Source organism: Eptesicus fuscus, chromosome 3 (genome assembly GCF_027574615.1).
Source record: "Eptesicus fuscus isolate TK198812 chromosome 3, DD_ASM_mEF_20220401, whole genome shotgun sequence".
Lineage (NCBI taxonomy): Eukaryota > Metazoa > Chordata > Mammalia > Chiroptera > Vespertilionidae > Eptesicus > Eptesicus fuscus.
Window position 1 is genome coordinate 17,311,544 of NC_072475.1, and position 22,254 is coordinate 17,333,797.

The window sequence follows — 22,254 nt, forward strand, 5'->3', positions numbered from 1 at the left end:
GTAGATCTCTCCTTTTATTTTAAGCTTAGTATGATCTGATTTTCCCAATCATATTATATACCCCCCAAACAATATTATCCTGTGACAGCTGTGACAGGAATGCAGAAAAAGTGTCATCCATCCATCTAGATACAGCATAAAGAAGTTTATATAAACAAAGTCACCCACTTATATCTTTACTCACCTTTATGGAGTCAGAGAAAAGCTTGATCAATGATGCTCTCAGAAAAGACAGTTTATATATAGGAAAGTTACATAGAGAGGGTTCAAAGAATGCATGATGATTAGTAAAAAAATATATACCTTATATATGTTTATGGAGAAAATGAACATCGTTGCATTGTAAATTTTGTTTGGGTACCTTTCTTTTATGAAATAGAAGTTAATATATAGTGCTGTTCATAAATATGACAAGATAAAAAGAAAACATTGCATTTGAAATAGATTAAATCTGATATCACTGTAGCCAATAAACATCTACCCTTTACATTATTTTGGAACTAAAGTGATGTAATAACATATATGTATATATCATTTATGATTATGTTAAACAGGTGTCAAAAATATACCTGTATGTGATATTGTTTTACATAAGAAGTAGTTTCTGATCCATTGTGTAAACATTGCTAGTAAATATAATCAAGTTTCTGTATACTTGAAGATACATATACATAGAGTTCTTTGTAGAGACATATGTAAAGAGTTCTTTGTATTGAGAAACTTATGCTTTTAAAAATGTTTCATTTCAATGAGAATGAAGTTAAAAGAAGTAAAAGATAGATACTACCAAATGTCTTTACTGATTATATTATCTCCTTTCATTTAGAATTTTAAAACATTTTTTATAACACACACATGCACATACTTAAAATTTCAGAGATTCTAGAGAAATAAAATAGGTGATATAAATAAATAACCTGAATAGGTACAGTGTGAATACAAGCTTAACTATATTCTATGTGCCCTGTATAGATGACAAGTATGTTTACCATATTATAATTTCAATTTTTAAAGAAATATAGCTCATGGGTAATCTGTATTCTGTGATATTTCAAATCATAAGTAACTGTACCAAATTGAATAAAAAGGTGAACAAAGACTTCATATAGTATTCTAAAATACTTTCATAAATTTATTTTAACAATACAGGAGACAAATTTATAGTACTCATGTAAAGCATTAGAATGAAAAGAATAAAATAGCTTTTGTTTTTTCTATTATTGAGAGTCTCTTCTCCATTTTGAATCTTAATATCTGCAACATTATTATAAAAATTTTCAAGAGATTTAATATATTAATTCTACTTACAAAAGATACATATTTGATGTGGCAATGGCTAATAATGTTCAAACATGACATATTAGTTATAGTTGGAAGAGTTACCTCCTATAAAACTAAAATTCTTATAAAACTAAAATAATGCATTTCAGATTCAGCTGATGGATCAACTAGAGAAGTCTGACTTCACAGGCTCTGTTTCTGGTTTATCTCACATGGGTCTGTAATATATACAACCTAAAATATAAAAGCTAAAGGGTACCATATTTTGGCTAATTATTAATAAATTTCAGTTGAACTCTTACAACAAGAGAATGTTTTAGTATAATAAGACATATAAAATATTTTGTCTGGTTAAAAAACTAAGGAGAAAACTGGCAATAAATACCACATATAAAGCAGCATTCTTCTAAAATCAGCAGTAAAAATCTAATAGGGTCAGTAAAGAAGATTGTAAATCATTTCATTTCTAGGCCTCAAGCATGATTATAGCTACATGGTGTATATTCTGAGCCATATTTACGTGGAGATAAATAGGATTTCTATAAATAGTTAATATATATATATATATTCTATGCATATGAAAAAAAAGTTATAAAAACACAAATCACACTCTTCATTATTAACTAAGAAGGTATTCTCTTAGACCAGCCACCTTACAATACACCAAACGAAGCATTTTAGAAACATTTGTATTTTAATTTTGCTTCTTACACAGGTATCTTCTATTGCTTTTGAATGGTTGTTATAACAGAAAATAAATGCGATTCAGTGAAACTCTGTAATTACTTTAGAGAACAGTTTCTGAAAATAGTATTTTTGGGGGTGGGTCCTGGTGAAAACATTGCTGGTTATAAATCAGAGCATTGTCCTTTTCTCCTGGGCAGAATCTATGTATGTCCTTTTGTTCTGGTGGTAACTGCAGACAATCAATAAGGTCCAAAGCTGCTGGTTCCTCTCCGCCTAGGTCCCAAGAGCCTGACTTGTGATGTTACTGAAATACCTCACAAGTTAGGGTCTCAGGGACTAGGAAAAGTCTGGTTTGGCTGCGGTAGAATTCTTCTTCTTTGGTGATAAGGCTACCTTAGAAATCACAGTTGGGTCCAGTCAAACTTTTCCCTCTAAATTCTAATGAAAACACATATGTAGAAATAGATATCTGACACATAAAAGTTAGGATGAGCTGAATATTCATTAATGACCATTTACAGACCTTAAAATAATGAAGAATATGAGAAACAATACAAACAATGAACAGTTAAGAGTCATTCCATTAGAGCCAAAGAATAAGACTACAAATGGGTTAAAACCTGTTTCTAGCAGATTTGTACAGCAACACCATAGTTCTATTACATGCAAAAAGGATTATATCCCAGTAATGGGACCCTGATTGAAATTTGGCTTCCCATTAGCCTTCTATATAGCACAACTGTTAAGTTGGCTCCAGGACATATAATACTTTCAATCTGATTTAAATATATACTGTTGCAGTTAAGAATAAAACAAAAACTTTTTTTTTTGCATGTCATAATTTAATACCTCTGAAGCTCGGGTTTTCTCTTTGAATCTCCAAACTATTCAGACAGCCAAATATTCCCATGCATACTCTGTAGCTATTTGAGCAATGCCACTTAATAAACGTGAAACTTAAAATGCTGGCAACACAAGAACAAAAATGATTCTCTAGCTTAAATAGTTGCATTCGAAAGCTCAATACTTTGGAAAATGCACAATCCCGATCCTGTACATTCACTGAATTTCCTCCGATCTCTTAGCCTTGTTTGTGGTTGGAGAACAGAATTGGTACTTTAGGAATGATCCAAGGTTTAGTAGCATAGAACGCAGGGTAAAACCATCGGACCAGCCACAACACAAAAGTCCTGGCCACAGAAGTGGAATCTGGTTCTTCTGCAGTGGTTGATCTTAAAAGGGAAAAGAGGAGGAAAAAAAAAAACACAACAAACACGTAAAGAATTAGAATGTTTTCCTGTAGAACAGGTGAATCATCCATTTCCAAGTAAGCTGCAAGGAAAGCTAAGCTGAACACAATATTTGCTAACTGCCCCCTCCCTCCTCCACCCTAGTACCACACCCCTTTCCACCCCCACCCCCCCCACCCCCTGTCCAGATCTTTACTTTGCCTTGTAAGACTTTAAATATTCTGCTCCATGATGCAATGCATCATTATATAAGATCTCTTTTTGTTTATCATTTGATTTTTTCCATATTGAATCAGTTATGGCTTAAAATAGAAAATAGTTTTCTTTTTTTTTTAAATCAAACAAAAAAAGCAGCACTCACAAAAAAACCAAAAAAAAAATAAATAAAATAAATAAAACAGCCTTTACATCTTAAGTCCATGCTTTTCCTTAAAACTGAAGATGGCTTTACAATTCTTGACCATAGCATTCAACCAATTATTAGAATGAAAAATCTCACCCCTCCATAAATATGACATTAACATAATTATACCACCCCCATCACGGAGACCCATCCTCCTTAGGGAATACATCTGATGCTCCAAAGATGGAAATCAGTCAGATTTTAGTTGCTCTCCAACGTACCTTTGCTTCTCACTGACTGACTGGCTTTTACCCTCCACGCACTCACACGCCACCCCCTCCCCTCGGCTAGACACGGGTGCCCGAGCGAGCAGGCGCGCGCACAGGCACACAGACACCCGGCGAGAGGCGAGGCACAGCATCTGATGCTGACTCAGAGCGCTCTGTGTGCAGGGGGTGGCAGCGGCTGGTATTTTCACTGCGCTCATCATTAACATTAACTCACAGTCTAGCATCCACCCTCTCCCAGACCTGCGGGACTGCAGCATTTGCATGACGCTGTCACTCTAGCCTTTGCAGGTCATATGATGGAAGAGAAAAAAAAAAAAAAGAAAAAGAAAAAAAGAAAGAATAGGAGTGAAAAGAAAAAAGCACCAAGGCTTCCCTCGGAAACGCCTTCATGTCTTTGAGCCTCCTTATTTTTCCACCTTTCTACTTCCTCTGGGGCTCTGTCTCAGTTGTTGGACATCTTTCGGGGAAGAAAATACCTTGCGCTTCCCTGAGCCAGCAGTCAGCGGGTCCTCCCCTCCCCTCACACTCTGATCCCCACCCCTTCTTCCCCAATCAATAAGACAGAGCTGACACAGTCTCATCCCGGATCCACGACCCTGGGCAGCAGGCAGCCAGACTCACACGTGAGAGGAGGAGAAAGAACGCCGGCGATTCTTTTCCAGTCCTAGACTTTATTCTATGCCTTCTTCACCCCCCCCCCACCCCCCCAGCCCCGTCTGACTAAAGTGCAAAAGCACCTTTTCCCTTCTGTATGAAGCCCCCAAACTGCCCGGGAAGACGCAAGAGTGAGACTGATCTCTATACATTAATCATTTCCATTTAATAAGGAAAGAAACTACGATTTTAATAAAAATCATTGCTTAATATTTTTATTAGCCATGCTCTCATTTCACAAGAATGATACACTCTGCCAGTATCTGAATCATCAATATGATTTAAACTGTGCTGAAATCTTAAGGTGCTGGAATGAAATCAACCAACAGGCTGTTAGTATATATTTTTTTCCCGATTTTTTTTCAAATTTAAGAACTTTAAAAAATAATACCAAATAGCTGTGTGCTGGTTGAATAGGCAAAAGTCTTTGAGATGAAGAAATATTTGCAGGCTAAAAATATTAAAGATTGCATATATATATATATATATATATACATATGGATTTGTGAACAAATATGGATTTGTGTACATATGTGAAAACAATCTATATGCATTGTTATAAAAAGAAGTAAACGATTTGGCTGAACACAGTCATGTTTGTGCTGCCGTGTTTCACAACACAAAAGGCAGTCTATAGGTATTTACCCGGTTCCTTTGTTCTTCGATGGTTCCCTTTAATCACAGAATGTGGTACACTGCCCACCTTTCCCTTCCACGTGAGCAATATTCCTGAATTACTGATCAGACAGAGCTGGCCACCGGCGACTGCCGCATACAAGAGATACATACAAAGGAAAGAGAAGTACGGCAATTCTCAAGCCAACTCGAATGCTGCCTGGTGCTGCTGAAATTTCAGTTTACTCACACAGACAGATCCCAGCATGCACTGCGGCACCGCAGGACCCACTAAGGTAGCAGTTTGGCAACAGATCTGTGGCAGCCCACGGAAAGGACAACCATTTGCAGAGGTTCCAAAGAAAACATCACACAGCCTCTAAGGAGAAAGAAGCATCTGCAGGCGGACATGTATCTCTAAAATCAGCTCCTACAGCCTCCTGATGTGAAAGAAAAGGGAAGAGAAAAGAGAAAGAAAAACTCAAGTGCAAAAACTAAAAGCACACACACACACACACACACACACACACACACACACACACACACACACAAGTGGGCACCCGAAGGAAACGTGGAATTAAGCACACGCTCTCCTGAGAGAGAGAAAGGCAGGAAGGAAAAATAGAGAGGAAGAAAAGGAAACAGAAACGGGAAGAGGGAGGGGAATGAAGAAGGGGAAGAAAGGATGAGAGTAAAGAGCAAAAGAATCACTGAGCACTGAAGCAACAAAGAAAATATGAAATTAGATGGCAGAAACCAGAGACTCTGGAATAGTGTCCAAGTTCAGAATTTAACGAAAAAGTATACCGGAAATTACTGTTTACACAGCATAGCTTTAAATACGGATTGTCTGTAGCAGTGTGATGCCTGCTGCCTTTTCCAGTTCTACTTTTAAATATACTGGTCATCTCTTAAAGCCTCTTTGCTCAGAGATTCATCTTTTTGTTTTGTTTTGTTTTGTTTTTAAAGCGCTTCAGCATCTGTGTCCTTTAAGCTATTTTTTTCTAGACAGTTGCCCACAATTCTCTGGATAAATTAATGTCATGACCTCACTATGGCTATCAGACATAAAATGTCGACTATTTTAATAATTGAACATGCGCTTACAGCAAACTGCCTACTGATATCTTAGCTCTGTGGACTGTCTGCATAATCAATATTATTTGAAAGAAGATGTTGTAATCAATCAGTTCAATTACCACTGTCATAAATATGGGTTTAAGGTCTCACCTGACTCTAAACTTCTAATCATCAATACTAAAACATCCCTAAAGGAAACTCTGATTATGGTTAAAGTTTTTAAAAAGACGACATCTCTCTGTGTTTTATATTTAATTGAAGCAACACAACAAATGCATGGTCTTGTTAGATCAATTATTTTTATATGCTATTTGAATTTTGTTTTGTTAACTTAAAAAAATAACTAAGTTGTATTTGAATGTGTATCAAATGCTTTATTGAGTTAAAGGAAGCAATAACTATGAAATGCTTTAATTCAACCTGCTTTCTACCTTATTACTAAGGCAGGAATCTTTTATTTCTTATAAAGACCATTTGAAATCAGTTTTATTATGGGAATCATATTTAAAAAATGGTTTAAGGTAAGGGAGAAGAAGTATAAAAATTATCTACAGTAAACACTGACTCAGAGTTCAGGGGTGTGCAGAATATATTGTTTTTTATTACTTGCATAATATTTTCTTTGTTTTACTTAAATTACACTCTCCAATAAGGTACAGCAAACCACATGTAGCAATTAAAATTAAATTTAAAAACTCAGACAGAGACAACAGTATGGTGATTACCAGAGAGAAAGGGGGTAGGAGGAGGTAGAATGGTTAAAGGGGAGATAAATGGTGATGGAGACTTGACTTGGGTTGGTGAACACACAATACCATATATAGATGATGTATTATAGAATTGTACACCTGAAATTAATATAATTTTATTAACCAATGTTACCTCAATAGATTCAATATAAAATAAAAACATCTTTCATTCATCAAAAAAACATAAAAGGTAAAAATTCAGTTCCTCTGCTGCCCTAGCCATATAACAAATGTATAATAGGACACATTGGTGGTTGCCATTTTGGACAATGCAGCTAAAAAACATTTCTAGTCTTGCATAAAGTTTATTGGACAGTGCTGACTTAAAATGTCCTTGTGAAAAGTTTATAGCGTACTAATTATTGGGTCCCAATACATTAATTCTATCTACTTTAAGAGAATGAATGTACATTGATTTACTTGAAGATCTAAAATAAAACAATTTCATTTGACGGAAGAGGATCTAGTGGTTTTCTTTATTAATAGTTTTGAAATATGCAAGACTACTCAAAGGGGTGTGTTATGTAGAAATTAACTTTAAGGTAGTTAAAGTAAAACACATCATAAGACACACACACAAATACTCAACCTAAAGTCTCTGGATAAATCTGAGAGATTCTTATGTGTCTTTCCTTTCTGGAAGTGAGTCATGATCTTCTTAGTGTCAAACAACACATATCAGATATTTGTTTTTAGTAAAGGGGTCTAATAGTAGTGTAAGTAGCAAACATTAAGAGAAAGGGCACTTTTCAAAAATCCTACCAATATAAAGAAGGAATAGCATTTAAGAGAAGCAACTACTATGATGAGATTTTTTTCCTTTTCTTCTTTTTTTTTTTAAGAAAAATCATTAAGGGGCAGGGGAGACAAAAATCAGATACTGATGATCTAGGATGATCTGTTGGGAATTTTTTATTAAATAAAACACTGAGAAGAAACAGGTGTGTGTGGTGTGTGTGTATGCGTAGATCTTGTTAAGATAATTTTGAATTCCCAATCAGATTCTGGAACTAATTACCTTAAACAAAATAAAATGAAGTGAAATATAAATGTATATGAGTTATTAGTTTACAAATTTCATATGAAAGATATAGCTGATTTTTTAATGAGGAAAAATACCTGACCCATATTTTCTTCTAGAAGTTTAGTGTTTGGATTAGACGATGATTCAGTGTTCAACTCGGACAACTTCTTGACTGGGATGGAAAAGAATTATTTGTCAACCTGAAAGTAGCTTCCCCCCCCCCTTTCTCTTTTGATAAATAAGTGCAAAGCATCCCAATTAACATGGAAAAATAATGTCATAGATTTCTCTTCCTTTCAGGGATAATACTTTAGATTATAGCATGTGAAATCCAATGTTCTTTCTCCTATTTAGGACATGGATACAATTGTAACTCTCCCTAGCAATCTTTCTGTGTTTCTCCCATCTTCCCTCCCTCCCATTCTCCTTTCCCCATCCTCTCCCCACTCTGCATCACCCAAGTAGGAAATCCACTTGCCAATCCAGTCTGTCATCAATACCCACAAGGGGACCACATTCAAAGCCACACTAGAGATGAGACCGAGTAGAACAAGTCTGAGGCAGGGGTAATTAGAGCAACCACATGAACTTGAGGGAGGTCTTGGGGGGGACAATGACAATAATAGCCACTGTTGTTCAGCCATACACATGAACAGATAGGTTTGAGGATGCCGGTGGAGTATTGCTCTTTCAGGAAAAAGGCAGGATATCATCATGAGGGGCAGTTTGGAGACCACAAAAAATGTTGTCATTATCAAGTTGTATTTACATCTGGAAAAGTATTTGTCAAAACTTACCAGGATTTATACAGACACTAGTAGTAAATGAATGTTTCTGCTGCATTGGTGTGCTTCCTTACAGGTGAGATAGTAAAGAACTCATCTTGGCTTTTGAAGATGGGACCAAGTGGAAAGGTTTAAGTGATAGCAAATGAATTAAAAATCACTGCCATATTTAGAGCTTGAATCTATGGCCAAGGAGCAATAATAATAATTTATGTGTTAGCGAACGTAACTATAGAAGAACACTACTTTCCTTATATTTTATAAACAACACTTTGAAAGAAGGTTGGGAAGTGGGAAGGGGACCTATCTAGGAGTCAGGAAACTGGTTCTAGTGCCACTGGGTTCTAGTTTGTGGTCTTGGATAAGTCATTTAACTCTAAGAAACTTTGTTCTCTTACCTTTACCCTTAAAATTAGGAGGAATGACTAGGTTAATCACAAAGGCTCAGTTCAGCTCTAAAACTTTGAACAATGAGGAGGAGTACAATTGGAAACCCATGTTGGTTATTACTACCTACTGGTTAGATACAGTATTTGCATACATAATTGTCTCATTTAATCCTCACAGTACAGACCTGTAGTACTTATGCCAGAAAGACTAATGCTATATGGTTTTTTTATGTCGTTGGACTATCTCACCTAATAATTGAATCTAAAAAATGTGTAATTTCACATTAGCCTCATAATAAGGTAATATTAAAATGTTATATTAGACTAGGGGCCCAGTGCACGAATTTGTGCACAGGTGGGGTCTGGTCGGCCCACCCCCAATCGGGGTTGGGGGGCCATTAGAGGGGCTGGCTGGGAGGAGATTGGGTGAGGGGGGCCGATCAGGGTCCTGATTGGGCCAGTTGGCTGCCGCATCACGCGTCATAGTGACAGGTCATTCCAGTTGTTCCGGCATTCTGGTCACTTGGCATATATATATATATATATATATATATATATATATAATATATACTGAGTGGCCAGATTATTATGTTATTATGATCTCTGAATGCATAATAATCTGGCCACTCAGTATATATATATATGACTGCCTCCCTCACCCTAATAATATAATATAATATAATAATATATATATATATATTAGAGGCCCAGTGCATGAATTCGTGCATGGTGGGTTCTGGCCAGCCTGGCAAGAGGGAGGGGACATGGGCAGTTGGCCGGCCTTCCTGCTGGTCAAACTCCTGGTAGAGGGGACAATTTGCATATTAGCCTTTTATTATAGGATATACACTGAGTGGCCAGATTATTATGCGTTCAAAGATCATAATAATCTGGCCACTCAGTGTGTGTGTGTGTATATATATATATTTTTTTTTTTTTCCCCCTCTATGGGTTACCCTATCCATATTTAAATTTTCATTTATTTGAAACAATATATAATATGTAAGCTGGGGCAAAAGTAGGTTTATAGTTGTTCATATGGAAAATAATGCAATAATTAATAAATAATAATACAAGAATAAACTCTGTGTTTCACAGACTTACAAATGTAAACCTACGTTTGCCCCACCCTATATTTTCAATTTAGGGTGAGGGAGGCAGTCATTTTCTAAGAGTTAGAAAAATGTGTGTACACTGTTATAGTACACACACTGAGGAGATGTCATAGTTTCTTTGGATAACTTATTTGTAAAATATTAGCATATATAAATAAAAAAACATTTTAGGTTTAATCGATTGAATAAATGCTTTAGCTTTTAATAATGCATTTATAAAATCTCCTTAAGTGAATTTTAGAAAATTTGAATAACAATATATCAGAAAATTAGGTGAACCATAAGTTTTAAACTCTCTATCGACTATCAAGTACTTACAAACATCTTTGTTGGTTTCAAAAAATACTCATTTTCAATGCTACTTAATTTAGGTAGAATAAAGTCATTAACAGATAGTTATTATTCTGATTGCTCGTAATCAATTTTATTCTAGAGTCTTAGAGTTTTCTTCACTGGGAAAATTATTCTAATTTTGTAGCGTCTTTTTTATTATAAAGAAAAGAAAATACTTTATTCATTGATCACAGTAGGTAAGAATGGAGCACAAATGATAGAATAAATTAGCTTAAATAAAAAAGTATTCCTTCTTTAGATACTGCTATTTCCTTCCTGATTTTTCCTATTAAAATGATGTATACTTTTGGAATCTAATACCACACAATTATACATGTTCTTTTTCTAGATTGAATTTTCACTTTGCAATATCTATGCTCAGTGATAGAAACTATATCCTGATTAATACCCTCTTAGAAGTATAAATACTATGAGATGAGTTTAACTTTTGAAAATATATTCTTTCATGAAGAATGCCACTCTAGCATAGTCTCAAACTTTATTACATAGGTTTTCAATATAGGTTGAAGAAGTTTCCTTATATGGGAGCAGAAGAAAATGCTTCTAGGGGTTATCAACATCATTTAAATATTTCTGAACAGTGGAGGTTCAAGTGCATCCTGTATCCTCATGCTTTTGTTCTCATTCTTTCCAATCAATTGTATTGATTTGTTAAGGGTTAGAGGGTACACTTTCGTTGATCAAGAAAATAGCCTGATACAGCAAAACTGTCTGCCAACTCAAGACAGATCAATCCCACCTTTGTTTCCTTTTAGATACATTATGGTTATTCATTCTGCATCACCTAAATTCCATAATACATATATTAGCTCAAGAAAGGAAATGGATAAAGAACTGTCTATTTTTATGGAAAAAAAAGTGATAGATTTCTGGGTATTTCCCCTCACCATCGAACTTGGTGGACATTGTAATATCTGATCAAGTGTTGGCCTCGTTCTCAAGTTCACTAAAGAATTCTGTCCATTTTCAAAAATTGTACAAGGCATGAGCAAAGAAACTTCCAAAAATGTTGAGTTCATTTAGAAAATCAGTGTTTATTTGAGAAAATAAAAGTGAAAACACATCATTGTAACTTTTTTTTTTTCCAGGGCCACCTTACTCACTCATTTTTTAAATGCCTTAATGGAACTGTTTGAGCTACAAAGAATCCACTGATCCGGACAGCTTTATAACTTGAAGAAACTGAGGAACTCAATTTAAGCTAGCTTTGGTAAATAATTTAAAACAAAAACAGAAACCACCATACAATGGTACAGTAGTCTATTAATCCTATTGGGAGGGTATTTTGTAAGACTGTAGTTAAACCTCCAAAGTTACTAACATTTTGACGTTTACTGACCTGAAAAGCCACATGCTCTTCCTGCTTTCTCTGCAAACCTTACTGAGATAACAATGAAAATATTCACAAACCCAAACCCTCATAGCCTCAGTGGTCCACAGGCATGCCACATTTTTTTTTATAGTAATGCCTGATCATACTTCTTTATTTAGAATATAATTAATTCATTTTCTATGATGTGCCATGAGCCATAACTCATTAAAAAATGGTCAAATTGGAATTTTGGTTTGGATACTTTGCTATTATGAAGCTTTGAATTTAAGAGAAACATATTTCCGTTCCTCTGCCTGACAAAGACATGGTTTCAAGTACACATTAAACAAAAGAGACCGGCTTTTCAATGACCAAACGCAGTGTTCTGTAGGACAGAAAACTTACTGCTTCTCTTACATGCTAGACCTTTAAGACATTTGCTAGATGACAGCGTTATTTTAAAAAAAAATAGTTTCTTTAGCGAAGAATTAAAGCTGAATATGCAACATTTCTTAGGAGCATTGAATAAATCTATTTGTCCAGCTTACTTTGCAAAGACTGTGTAGAAAACAGCACCATAAACACTTTCAGTCCCCACACAAGGGCTAAACAAAGAGTCCTCTTTCCAGCCATCTAATCGGGTAATTTATTTTTTCAACCATCACATATAAATCGAAACACAGCTGTAACCAATGACTTGCAGATCCAGTTCCCAGCCAGCTGGAATCAGTTCTGCTGAAACAGCAAGATTTTTACATTGTTCACTTCTGTACATCTGGAGAAATCATTGAGGTTCAAAGGTGACCAGAAAATCTCTTTAAGTAAATTCAATCGACAGTGAAGATTTGCCTTAAGAACTACAAACTCCACGTCCACTTTTTACAAAATGTTCATTTCAAAAAATGAATGCTTATAATGGCTATTTGCATCCTCATCCGTATAGGGTTTATGAGTTGCTAATTGAATTAAGCGCTGAAATGCTGGTTTCTTTCAAACAACTTGCTTAGGGTTCTTCAAAAACTTTTTTTTCTCCAAGGAGTGGTAGCTATTTAAAGCTGGTTACATTAAAACACTATGTTACATGCAGAAACACCAGGGGACCGTAAGAGCCTGTAAGGAAACCAGATACCAGAAATGTACCTACTCATATCTCAAATTTAATCATGTTTAGCTAGTATAACCCTCTATTTAGATAAAATGAGGGAGAAACACTATCCGAAAGAAAGCAGGCTGGAATATCTCCCTCCAGCGAGGCAGGCAAATCCCCAAGGAGCCAGAGTCCTGGGAGAAACAAGCTCAGATCAAGAATGTTCCACATGCAATCTTGCAGGGAGGTGGTTTCTGGCAGGAGAAGAAAAGAAACCCCAGAGCAGCAGCCACTTTTGCTCGGCCCCAGGAGCGTCTAACCACACGGAGGGCACAAGTGATGGCTCACCAAAACCCAAACAGACATGGCCCATTCGGAGCCTTCCATAACAATTAGCCAAAGCAACCAAAAACTCAGAGACTAAATGTATTCCTGGCATTTAAATTATACACCATAATACATCGCTTCAAATGCACCATTTTCTTCACTAAAGTCATCAACAAGATATACTACCCCTTGGGAACATGAATACGCAAACAAGTCGCAAATATACTTTGTTTTCCCTCCTTTATTTAAATCGATATAAAAGTAAACAAGTTATTCTCCGTATGTAGCCATCTTATTAAATGTGTGGCTATTTCAGTCACACTGGATCAACACTCCGTCACTTCCTGATGAAGAATACCTCTAACTAAAAAGAGTAAAAAAAGCAAATGGTAGTAAAGTACACTTCAGTTTATAATGAACGACAGACAGACGGTGATCACGTAATACTAAGTTGAAATTCCCCATTAAATATTAAATTCCCATAAAGGTGGTTAAGTTCATTCACTTGATTTTGTGTGTCAGTCACTAAATACATGGGTTATAGAAAAATAGTCTGGAACAGTTAGAAATGTGATTTAATAAATAATAAAATATTCACTCATGAGGATTACCTTTAAAAATGTCAGGGCAATAGAAATAAGTTAGTCCCTTACTTAAAATTAGTTGTTATCAAGGTTTGATTAACTTTCTATCCATTTTGTTTCTCACAATTTCTTTGACCTCTTAACTATAAACAATTAATATGTATTTTATGCAACATAGGCTATGAACACTATAGAAAAATACCATGTTGATGTCATCTGATATGATGATTTAGAAATGGATTTAGAAATTTTAAATTTGAAAAATGTATGCAAATTCTCTTCTTCAAGAACCAAGGGTGGTTTCTTATCTAGCTTTCAACTGGTAGACTGAGGAAAAATCGTCTAAAATAGGCAAATATTCCATATCTATTTGTGATGTACTTTGCTCTTATTATACTAAAATATTATTTAGTCCATTAACATTAGCTTAACTCTTTTTAAGTACTAACAAGACATAATATTTCATCAATATTCCAAATCCTTTGTTATGACTACTATATGTGAACTTTGTGATAATAAAAGCTTTAATTTCTTTGGTCGAGGTGTTAAGAAAGCCACAATATAAATTTTAAAATGTATTAAGCATGTTATATCTTTGCCCCACCCTGTATAATTACCAATAAACTAGCTTAAATAATTATATTGAATCATTTCTTAATTTAGGCTTTTAAATCTTAATAATTGATTTTTAACCATTAAGGCAGCATTTATTTATATTAGTTGTTTGCTTATATGCATACTTTGTTTATAATCATATCAATATTATTAGCTTCCATAGGTAATTGGTAGAGTTTTACATATTTAAAAGTGGTTTGGAACTTGCCAAGGTAAAAAGTAATAAAAATACACATTCAAGGAGGGGTGAAAAATCCAGTTTTGTTGCATAAAGATGAAGATGAGACAGAAGGAAGGATGGGTTGGAGAAGAAACATGGGGTGAAACAGAAAAAGGCCTCATAAGTCAAGTTTTTTTAACATATTCTAGAGCCTTCCTAAATCAAATAATACTTCCAAGTTAGGATTACATATTAACTAATTTGTCTCTTTTCTATTTAAAGAAGAATATGTAATATTTAAATGATTTCTTCTCTATCCTATATAATAAAAGGCTAATATGCAAATCAACCAAACGGCGGAATGACTAGTCGCTATGATACGCACTGACCACCAGGGGGCAGACGTTCAACACAGGAGCTGCTCCCTGGGTCAGTGTGCTCCCACAGGGGGAATGCCACTCAGCCAGAAGTCAGGCTCATGGCTGGTGAGTGCAGCGGCGGTGGCACGAGCCTCTCCCGCCTCCACGGCATCACTAAGGATGTCTGACTACTGGCTTAGGCCCGCTCCCCAGACTGCAAGAGGGTGCAGGCCAGGCTGAGGGACCCGTCCCCCTCCCCCCCCCCCTGAGTGCACGAATTTCATACACCAGGCCTCTAGTTTCTGATAAAAGAGAACTGGATCTTATAAAGACTAGCAAAATACTGACAGGTTTATCTTTGAAGTTCAAATTCACCATTGCATCTGACCAGGAATAAAAATTTTTGAAAGTCTACTCTCACCTTTATAGTTTTAAATTTTGATGAGTTTTCTTTGTCAAACTCTGGCATGTTCAGTCACTGCTCTATTCAGGATTGGATCTTGATCATATACATTCAAAATGAAATACCAAGAGAAAATAAGCAGGATATTTAAAAATCATGAGATCATGAGCAGATGTTCTGATTCTTTGATTGGCTTATCACATATACTGACTCCTTGTCAGAAAGTGGATATTACTATGCATTTTAGAATGTTTTATCCAAGAGTTTAGCTAAATTATCTAGGCTAGGAAGTAATAGGCCATTAATTTAGGTATAGATTCTTTGGGGGGAAAATACTGCATGTATGTATAATACAAACAAATACATTTATTCACATACATATAAATATATCATATTTTATGTTTTAATTATCTTTTCAGTCATTCAAAGGGTAAACAATGATTCATAGATTTGTAAAGATGTAAAGAAATCAGGAATCTACAAGAGGGGTTTTTGTCTTTGGAGGCTTGATAGATATTACCTATCAATAAGCAAAGATATAGACCTTGGTGCTAACAAATTGATTTAATTAGACTAAAATTAGGAAATCTTTCAAGATCATATAACATTCACATTAGGGTCAAATTTTGGCATTTTCTTTTTCTAATATCCCAACCTGTGTAGTTAAATAAGTTTTAAAGAGTGAAAATTTCATCTTTTCAAAGAAAGAATTATAAAACATGTTTGAAATCTTGAGTCTATTTTCTTTCCATAGGATCTACAATGCTTCCAACTATACCATGTTAATGCAGCTGTCTTTCCATACCTTTAAGCAGTAGAAATCTCCCAAAATATTATAGGCCCTATTATAAATAAGCTAGGGATAGAGCTTGTGAATTACATGAAGACAATGTCCATGAACTAGCCTAAACAGAAAATTATACCCATATAATTATACCCATATCCTTATATATGTGCAGATAATTAAAGTGAAGTGAGAGGGGGAAAAGGTGATTTGAAATACTTATTGACTATTTAGAACCAACCTCATACAAATAAAATGTTTGATATGTAAAAATTAGAAAAATGATACTCAGATGGGCACTTCAAAAGAATCAGATCTGTCAAGAAGAGTGACATGATGTTATTTCTAGAGCTTTCATTCAGTCTTGAATTTAATTTGACATTTATGAGTTTCTACTGTGTACAAGTGACCAAGTTGCAAAAAGGATTTAAAAAAATAAGAGAAACTGCCTCTTTCCTCAAACAGCTTAATATGCGTAGAAGAGTCAGACATAAACAAAATTATAATACCTAAAAATATGAAGCACACTGTTTAAAAATTTTTTTAAACCTCATCCAAGGAGTGAGGATACTTTTTTCCATTGATTTTTAGAGAGAGTGGAGGGAGGGGACCAGGGGAGAGAGAAAGAGGAGAGAGAGAGAAACATCAATGTGAGAGAGACACATTGATTGGTTACCTCTCACTCACACCTCATTCAGGGCCAGGGATTGAACCTGCAACTGAAGTTCATGCTCTTGACCGTGAATCAAACCCACAACCCTTGGGTATGAGGGCCAATGCTCTAACGACTGAGCAAAACCGACCAGTAGGCCTGAAGCATACTGTTAGATGCAAAGTGCTATGAAAACACAGGGGAGAGAGACAAGTATTGAATGCTATAGAGAAGGTTTATAGCAACAAGCTCCATTTGAGTTGAGCCTTCAAGGAACAGAAGGTTCCTTGATGAAGCAAAGGTAGAGAGAAAAAGCTCCTTAGAGGAAGCAAAGGTAGAGAGAAAGAGACATCTAATTTGAGGGCAGAGAAAGAGGAAAGGCTCAAACTTTTGTAAAATGTTTGGGAAATGACCAGGAGAGAGTGGTAGAATGCAGCTGGCTTATGCAAAGGCAGTTCTTAGGAAAAATGACCAGGCAGTTGGATTGAAACACAGTTTTAGAAGGTCTTTAATGTTATACCTGGAATTAATTATTTAGGCAAAAAACAAAACAAAAACAAAAAAACCCAACAACTAAAATCTTTTTGAGAAGGGTTTTTTTATTAGTATAATGAGCAAACAACAATAAAACCATAATTACCATATTTAACACCCAATCCCTTTCTAGTCCTGTGCAGGTATACTTCCTATCATTTTATCATCACACCTAGAGGCCTGGTGCATGAAAATTCGTGCACTCGGGGCGGTGTGTGTGTGGGGGGGACCCTCAGCTCAGCCTGCACGCCCTCACAATCCAGGACCCCTCGGGTAGGGTCCCTAGGCCTGGCCTGAGATCAGGGCCTATTGGGGCTTTCCTTCCCCCGGCTGCAGGCAGCTGGCCCCACCCCCATCGCTGCCACTGCTTGACATCTGTGCAGCATTGCCCCTGCCACCTCCTGCCACCAGTAGCCTCCCTCTGCAAGCAACAGGCATGGGGTGCGATGGCTTGGCTGGCCTCGGCCTCCCTCTGTGGGGCGATCGCTGGCCGCCACACACCTGCCACAGAGTCGCTGCCAGTGGCCTGGTACCTCTCTCTTTCTTTGCTGGGAGGTGGGGCTAGCCCTGCGAGGGGCTGTCTGACTATCTGATTGCCCCTAACCACTTGCCTGCCTAACTGATCATCCCTAACTGCTTACTAGGGGGCGGGGCCAGCCCTGTGAGAGGCCATCTGCCTACCTGATCACCCCTAACTGCTGGCCTGCTTACCTGATTGCCCCTAACCACTTGTATGCCTACCTGATCACCCCTAACCCTTTGCCGCCTACCTGATCACCCCTAACTGCTTGCTGGGGGGCGGGGCCAGCCTTGTGAGGGGCCGTCTGCCTACCTGATCACTCCTAACCACTCTGCCTGCCTGCCTGATTGCTCCTAACCACTTGCTTGGGGGCGGACCGAGCCTGATGAGGGGCTGTGGTGGTTCTGGTCTCTGCTCGTTCCAGTCATTCCACTTATGGTATCTGGCCTTTTATTATATAGGATAACTCCACCAGGTTAAGTGTTTATCATTATTTGGCATTTACTGACAGGGAATCTGAGCATTAAAGACAGTTCTGTACTGTACCCAAATGCCATAACAGTCAATAAATGGCTAGAATTTGATCCTGACCTATCTGATTCCAAAATTATCTCTTAACTGTTTTGTCAGACCACCTCTTAAAATTAAATTGGCCTATCTGAGAGTAGTACACTTTTGAATTTGCATCTCACTACCCAACCACATAGGTAGTCTACATCATGTCAGGAAGACCCACAAAGAACTTCTGATAGGGCACAAAGATTCTTTCTAGGGATCCTTTTATATTCTGAAGTGACAAAAGTAAAGAAACAGAGGTCTGTCCAATCCCAAAGCTCATGTTCTTTCCTTCATCACATGCAACAATTTGTCTAGTTAATAATTTAAGTACCAGGATAAAATTTCATCTTGGGAGTGTACCATAATTTGCTTAAATGTTTCCCAACTGCTGAGACTCTCTAGGGATTCCAATTTGGGGATTTTATGAATGGTGTTGAAACCAATACTTTTCTCCATGTGTCTTGTTCCTATTTGAATTCCCTTTTGTATAACATTGCAGAAGTGGGAATATTATGATGATTTAAAACAACTGAGTAACTGTGACATAACAATAACTGATGGCTTAGAGACGCCTTCCACTTTTATTTGAATTTTACAATATATCAAACTTAGGACTATAATATATAATATACTTCTTTAAAGCCTTTGCTTATAAGCTGCATCCACTCATTCATTTTTCCATTGGTTCATTACTCAAACATTTGTTGCTCATCTATTTCTAATCTGATGACACATTACATAACTGAAAAATCAGCAAAGATAAGGCTTTTCTTTATCTGGTAGATTTTGAGAGTAGTCACTGCCTAATTTAATGTTCAAAGGACATATCAACAAAATATTCTATTCTCTCCCATGTGGTAGTCTCAAGTTACATGATAAAAGAACATTTGGGCGGTGTACCATTATGTCTATTCCAAGAAATAAGGACAGTTAGTGGAACATCAAAGTTTGTACCAAATCTCCCATGAGGAGTTTATCAAAACAAGAAATATACCAGTTTGAAGGCTTTTATTTGCATTTCTATTTCATTCACATTTCTAACATTTTTAACCTTTGAAAAATAAGCCCTTAAATCACAAAGAAGTAAGCACAAATACAACACAGAATATGAGTTTTTGAGAAGTCTAAATTAATGTTAAAAGCAAACAGTGCTTCTAATTGGGGAATTTACTGTATACAAGAAAAGCAGGTGAAAAAATACACTGAAACTTAGAAGCTCTGAGTGCTAATATTGCCCAAGCCATGTTCACTGTGTTACTACAGGCAGGCTACTTAACACTTCAAGAATACTACTGCATTGGACTGGGATGTCAAGTTTGCAGCTTTAAGAGCAATGGAAACAAAAACTGCCATATTAATGTAAAATATCATTTCCATGTAACAGATTGATTTGTGGTTATTTCACCTGCTATTTTTAAAGCAAATTTTGTTAAATGGGAACAAAATCCAATTGATTCCCATTTTTAAAACTTGGCTTTATGCATCTGGAATGAAGTGACAGAGTTGTTGGGTTATGAATACATGAAGCAGAGCAGAGAGTAAAGGGAAATGTCCAAACTTCTTCCTTTGATTGCTGTCCAGACGGTTTAGCAGGATGAAAGGAAATAAAGACAGTGTGTAGAATTTTCAGGATCTGGGGCCATTATTATTGACTTGAGGAATCAGATAAATAAAATCTCCAAACTGTAATAATGCACATGCCCCTTCCAAAAATGTTTAGATTTACAAACCAATGAAGAGTATGAAAGACATTTTAGGCGCCTTCAAAGAGATGACTTTATATTAATTTTTAAAGTAACTACTTACACCCAGATGCTAAAAAAAACACATATCTACTACTTATGGGAAAGAGGACGAGGTGAGAGACCAAGTCAGGGAAATGTAGTATTTACTGTTTTCCTTCATGCAACCTGGTCTTTCTGTCCTAAAAGCAGTAGCAATGGGGGACTTTCTCACCAGGCTGGGAGGGCATCCATCAGGTAGATTCTTGAATAAGCCCAACCAATTTCAAAGGAAGCTGACTTGTGATTGCAAACATTTGATACCCAATTTTTATCACTGTAAAGTAGTACGACATGCCCACATATCTTAGGTGATTATATAGCTACTTTTATTTTTTTATTAATTTTTTAAATCAATAAATCATATGGGGATATAGAAGGCATATTTCTCTTCTGACTACTCTTCATCCCCTGCTCAGGTGGCCCTCAGAATATTTGGAAAGATAGATCTCTGTTAATTAAATAAAATGTCCTTGTTTAGAAGTGGAAGCATTTCGCTAAGGGTTATTTCTTAAAGAGAAAGAAAACATGTTGTGCACTGCATGAATTAGAAGCATACATTATAACAACAAAGGACCAGAAGCAACAGAACAAAGTCGAGCTTGTTTAATGAAAAATGCTTATTCATTCATTCACTCCTTACAGTCAAAATGTCTCCTGAAAATGCTGCCCTGAACAAATCATAGAGATAGAATTTCTAAACAAAGACTATTTGATCTGCCTAATTTTCAGGACAGCTATCTAGGCTGTACCTACAATTTTGTTGTAGTTATCACCCGAGGATATTTTTCTATTGATTTTTAGAGAGAGTGGAAGGGAGAGGAAGAGATAGAGAGAAGCATTGATGTGAGAGAGACACATCGATTGGTTGCCTCCTAAACGCAGCCCAACGAGGTCTGGTGAACCTGCAACCAAGGTACATGCCCTTGACCAGAATTGAACCCGGGACCCTTCAGTCCATGGGCCAACACTCTATTCACTGAGCCAAACTGGCTAGGGCTGTACCTACAATTCTGTAGGATAGAGTTATTTGAGAGTTTCTGCATATCTCAAACATGTCTGGAATGTTGTGTTCCTTTCTTCAGAATGGTTTGCCCTATCCTGAGAAACACCAAGTTAGAATTTAAAGAAACCCTTGTAAAATTTCCTTGAGATTAAGTACAAAATGTGTTAGATAGTATTTTTAAAAATATGAAGACAAAAAAGATAATCACAGAACAGTCTGTTCTTGAGAAATAACAATGGAACATAGTAAAAAAGATGAAATTACTGAGGACTGCAGAATTTAAGAACATAGGACGTTCAAACGTGTTACTCTCACATTCCTTGCTTTCCTGTTACACTGGCGTGCATCCTCTTCCACTTGGCATGTTATTAGACAACCCGCATATCCCAAGCTACTCATCCGCTGAGCAGATGAATTTTGATAATTTGAAAACCATGTCTTCTAGTCTGCCTCACAACCGCTAATGAAGCTGTGGGATAACAGAAATCCCTACTACCCTTGCCCAGTTGAGTACCTCTATTTTTACCTACATTCAGGATGTTTTTGCTGCCATTCCTATAATTACCATTGGCTTTTGAACGAACTTTTAAATGGTAATTTTGTGACTGCCTCTTTCTCCTTTGAGACTTTAGAAATGACTTCACAAAATACTTGATTAATTTTACCCAGTTGTCTTCATTTGAAGTTTAGATGGTCATAGTTCAGCGTGAGTGTTGTTAGTAAATGTTGATTTCATTTTTTATAGCAATTTTTAAAAATAACTTTGACTTTGTTTTCAAATAATAATATAACCCAAATTCTTTCTACTCATACATGCAAATTTATTACATGAATTTCTATTACATTTTCTCATTTTTATTGGAGCAAAGGAAACCTTTAAGTTCTCCCAAAGGGCAGCAATAACACAGCTCTCAGGAAGAAAGAAGTGGCCAGAGAACTGAATTTCATGAACGTAA

General features: G+C 36.3%; 1 non-coding gene across 1 annotated transcript; it reads right to left on the reverse strand.

Annotated features, from left to right (window-relative positions):
- Nucleotides 1-2,233: 2,233 nt before the first annotated feature.
- Nucleotides 2,234-2,314, reverse strand: MIR125B (microRNA mir-125b). Its single transcript, NR_128991.2, has one exon. It is a non-coding gene; the product is annotated as a microRNA mir-125b (primary transcript).
- Between the last annotated feature and the right edge of the window lie 19,940 nt (nt 2,315-22,254).